The sequence below is a fragment of the Ostrinia nubilalis genome, chromosome 6 (assembly GCF_963855985.1).
Source record: "Ostrinia nubilalis chromosome 6, ilOstNubi1.1, whole genome shotgun sequence".
Classification (NCBI taxonomy): domain Eukaryota; kingdom Metazoa; phylum Arthropoda; class Insecta; order Lepidoptera; family Crambidae; genus Ostrinia; species Ostrinia nubilalis.
Window position 1 is genome coordinate 5,668,801 of NC_087093.1, and position 5,486 is coordinate 5,674,286.

Here is a 5,486-nt window from a genome sequence, read left to right on the forward strand (position 1 = left end):
GTGGTCCCTGACAAGACAGAAATTAATTTGGTAAAATGGTCCCTCATGACTTAAAGGTTAAGAACCACTGCTCTAGAGACTCAAAACTACAAGGATACACATGAACTCCAGTTTTAAATCCGTTGATATCTGCTGCATCTGTCATGTTTTTGACTATAAGATTCTTCTATCTTACGGCTTAGACCTTTAGCTACAGACCTTAGACAGTATTTTTGTGAAAATTCTTACGCATGGTGGAGGAAGGGACGCTCTAGACACTCAAGTCTACAAGGAGTCACATCAACTCCAGTTTTAAATCCGTTGACATCTGCTGCATCTGCCATCTTTTTGGGTAGAAGATTCTTCCATCTTGCAGCGTAGACCTTTAGCTACAGACCTTAGACAGTATTTTTTTGAAAATTCTTACGCATGGTGGAGGAAGGGACGCTCTAGACACTCAAGTCTACAAGGAGTCACATGAACTCCAGTTTTAAATCCGTTGACATCTGCTGCATCTGCCATCTTTTTGGCTAGAAGATTCTTCTATCTTGCAGCTTAGACCTTTAGCTAAAGACCTTAGACAGTATTTTTGAAACATTCTTACGCATGGTGGAGGAAGGGACGCTCTAGAGACTCAAGTCTACAAGGAGTCATATGAACTCCAGTTTTAAATCCGTTGACATCTTCTGCATCTGTCTGCCATCTTTTTGGCTAGAAGATTCTTCTATCTTACAGCTTAGACCTTTAGCTACAGACCTTAGACAGTATTTTTTATTATTTATTTGTGTCAGTGTGCTCTTCTAAAGAGTGTAAGACGATTGTATGTAGGTACTATTAAAATGTAATTTTAACTCATTGGTTTTGTCTCATTTGAGGAATGTACTATGTATCATGAGTAGAGTCTTCGTTTAAAAGGATGCGAACGATTTAAATTTCAATAGGTAGACAAAATTGATAATTCTTAATTATCAAAAATTTAAGCTTTCTCCAGTAACACTGATATTATTATACTGTGACTCATCAAAGTCATTATTGTCAAAAATATTGACAAATCGCGAACTGTCACGGCCAAAAAACTGACACGCGTCCGTCCTCCGTAAGCGCCACCGCGCGACTGATTGAGATTGTCCAAGCCGTCATGGACGATTTTTTCCACATTTTTTAACATTGTAACTAAATAAGACGCAATATAAAAATTTCATCCGTTAAAAGCCCTCAAGTTATTTCTGAACTTTAGTTTAGTAAAAGATTTAGAACCTCAAATCGCTTATTTTAAAAATAAAACCATAAATAGAAAACGAATAGAGGTAACTTTGGGAATATATTCTATCGAGTCAACTTCATCAAATCGTGTTTCCATCCGTTAATAGCCCTAGAAAATATCCTCAACTATGCCCAATAAAAATCTTAGCCTTTAATTTTACTGTTTAGTACCTCAAAAATGAAAAATGAAAACCTCATTTTCGCCATTTTCTCTGCTACCCGGCCTTAAATGACATTTGGCCTTCTAGCCATTTGTCTCTAGGAGGTATGTTTACGGAATATAGTTTGGTGAAGTTACATTCCGTATGCATGTCGTCACTGGGCATGCACAGAAGTTTGTTTTCAAGTACTGATTCCTTGAGTCTTATCAGATTTTGAGAAGCCCATCTGACTTTCGTGCGGGTGCAGATTCTATATGTGCTCTGCTTGGCTTCTTTTTGCACATGCATATGCAGTGGTATAAGATCAAGCAGAGCATTTAATGCAGCCCCTGGTGTCGTTGATAGTGCTCCGGTTGCTGTGATGCAGCTGCAGGCTAGCCGTTGTAGGCTGCTCAGTTTCTGTATTGCTGTCATTTGGTTGACCTTGCTGCACCAGACGGCAGAGGCATAGGTTATTATCGGTCTCACGACCGCTGTGTACAGCCATAGGGCGATTGCGGGTTTTAGTCCCCATCTTGACCCTGCCATTCGACAACAACTCCACAGAGCCATTTTGGCTTTTTGAATGATGTTGTTTAGGTGCGAATTCCAAGTAAGCTTTTGGTCAAAAGTTACCCCTAGATACTTGGTTTCGCTTGAGAAAGGAAGAGTTTTTCCGTTTAACTGCAGTTTTAAGTTAGGGTTCAAAGCATTTTTTCCCCGTAAAAAAAGGTAGTTTTTTTAAAACCTGATCCCAGGCGATGAAAGAAACATCATCATCATAGGGGCGGCGCGGAAAAATAGGCCGCACACAGGGGCGGCGCGGCCCTGATACAAGGAACAGTATAACTATTTATTGTTTTCTATTGTTGATTGTATTGGGCAATGATGTGGGAACGCAGGACTCTACTCAATACGCTCTGTTCATTCATGGAGTTAATTTATTACCTACTCTGATTAATGTGTACCTACAAGCCCTATCGAAATACAGTCCACTCTTTTATTTAAGTTCCCAGTAGGACCCTTTTCATGCGATTAATTAATGATATTAAAATGTATTAAGTAGAGTCGCTTTGCCATTGACAGATACATCTGATGACAGAGCTTACATTATTTCTACTTTTGACCACCATGAGCGCTGCGATAGATTATGTTACCCCCACCTAGTACTTCGCACCCAGCGAATAATGAATCAGTATTTAGTAGACTATTTTACTACATAGGTCTCGTTAGTGGTGGACATTTGGACCACACTCCATACATTTTTGGTCATTGTCCTTTCATGGTTTTGGAAGAAAATGGAATAATAATACAAAAAATATCCATACGGAAAAAAGCAGTTGAAAACACGAGAGAAAAAAAAATTGAAGCAGTTTTTAGGTCAATAGGCTAGTTTCCCAAAAAAATTTTTTTAGTCCATCATATCAAAAAATATTGGACACATATACACCACTAAATTTTTATCACCGAAAAAAAAATTCTGGGTAATGAGTTATTGATACTGATCCCATTTGTGCAAAAAAAGAAGTTAAATAAAGCGACTCAAAATGTCCTCCTAAAATTGGTAATTTATGGACACACGCGTCGCTAGCACTATTTAAGTACGATAATGTAACACTTATTAGAATTCAAAATGGTCTAAGTTAGCTGAGTATGTAATAATAACACTGGAAGCGTGGTCGAGGCGTGAGCGAGACAGACAGATCGATGCAACGTGCGAGCGTGTACGACTACTCTAGCGAGCAGCGGAGTGACAAAGCTGTGACGCGTAAAATACGGACTAACGAAAATTTAATAAAAAAATTAACTTTATGAAAACCATTTCTTTTTCTTTTGCTTTCAATATTCCACACGTTTCTACATAACCTGTTAAAATTTTTTCGGTGATAAAAATTTAGTGGTGTATTTTTATTATTTTTATTTGTCAATCTAACAAATAATTACATAGTTATGGTGAGTTGAAGTTCCGCACGACGTCACAACGTGCGGCACTTTTATGCACGCATTGACGCCACGGGCCTCTTCTTATGAACTTTGGCGCGCTTTATCTCTTTCAATTTTCATTAGTTTGAAAAAGTGAAAAATACGTGTAGAGTATTTTTTGATAAGTTAACTGACGGACTAATTAAAACTCTTGCTTTTTGACCCAGGAAACATCCCTATTTTTGGAAAAAGTTAAATAAAAACAAAAATATCAACTAAAAAAAAGTAGCTCACTTAGGGTCAAATGGGCGAACTTGTATTCTTCAAATGACCTTACCTATACACCCACGAAGTTTGTCTAACCTTCCTACACTCAATCAGGATTATTCAGGATTCGAACCTGTAACCTAACTCGACGATTCAGCGTGCCTCAAGTGTGCAGATATCGATCTGCTATTTACCTAACTAAAGTACGGCCATCTAGCAGCGATACAAAAGGTCGATAAGACAGTCGAGTTGACAATCTGTTCTGTCTCTTCCCATCTTGTGTATTTGTCGTAATGTCTCGTTCTCCCGCCAAAGTTAGACAGGTTCGTCAACATTCGGACATCCATTTTGGTATACATATCTACTTAAAGTCTGTTCGCCGAGAGTTGATAAATATTATGAAATGTCTTGCAATAGCGACTGTCGCTTAATTATCGCATTCTGTATAGCGGGCGTCGTTTGTCACAACGCGCACTGAGTACCATGGTACGAGCCACACAGCTGTCGTCAAGCGCCCCGGCCGGCGGGCCGCAATGTATGAAACGCAATGTGTGAAACGGAATAGATTTATTTTACATAAGACCGAAATGAATGGTATGACAGTGAGTAGGGCTTTGCCCAACATTGGGATACACTATAAGCCACTTGATAATAATGAAATACTTTTTATCCAACACATGGACGCCACGTGTTTGATCCGTATCCCCACGTATGCCCTAACCGGAATAATTCCCGTAAATTTAATAGAGATAATAAGGATAATCTACCAACTTTTTCATTATATCGACAAAAATAATTAGCGGGCCGCAATTTATAATGAGTTTAGAACATCTGATATTTAATTTTTTTATCAACTCTCGGCGAACAGACTTTAGCTGTTCCAATTCACGAGGGGCGAATCTGTTACTTGTTGGTTCTTATCTTATTATTCCGATATATTTAAGTCTCTATGAAAAAGAAAAGGGGTAGGCCTGTTGCCGTACACCGGGCACATTGTGAGGCAGAAATGTTATTTTATTCTCGTTCGATTCAGCCAAATGACGTCCACTGCTGGACAAAGGCCTCCCCCAAGGTTTTCCACAATGAACGGTCCTCTCTCTCTCTTTATTCTCGTTATTTAATTTAAATCTACATTATCCAATAATTCAAATTATAAAAAAAACAAATTTCAATAAAACATATAGGTACTTTTCTACAAAAGTATGTAGGTAATCTAACTATTAAAAAGTTATGCACCCCTGCTATTCCAAATGACCATGACATTGGGTTTGTTTACATTTGGTATCGCTTCTCGTTGGCCGTACTTTATACCTACCTATCAGATAGCTGATCGCTTTCTCCTGCTGTTTTAATTGCAACGTGATCATTCCAACAAAGCCAATCCGGCTGATCTGAAGTAACGAACACACCGCTTTTAAACCGTATTGTCAAATAAATCCCCTGATCAATGGCAATATGCGCCCAAAACCCTTCGTGGATTCGATGATTGCGATTAACTTGCGGTCACTGGACGGGACGATTACCTGCCTGATGAATGGATCATTTCAATTGTGGAGATCTTCCCGGAACAACGGAGTACCCCGTCTGGGTAGCAATAACAGTGAGTGGATGTGAAAAGGGTAAAATAACGAGGGAATGCGGTTGTACAACAATCGGATCGTATCTACCTAACTCTTTTGAGTGGACCTGGCTCTTTAGACATGGTTGGTGCTTTATTCGTGTCAGATTTTCGTGTTTCGTTTCCCTAAATTAGGTCAAAAAGTGCTTTGAAATAATGAATCATTCTAAATTATTCACTTAGGTATGAACAGTAGGATCTACCTAACTAAGCGATCGCGACAAAGGTAAACTTGTGACAAAAGGTATCTAGGTTGTTTATACTAACGAGGAATTCATAAAATAATAATCACACCA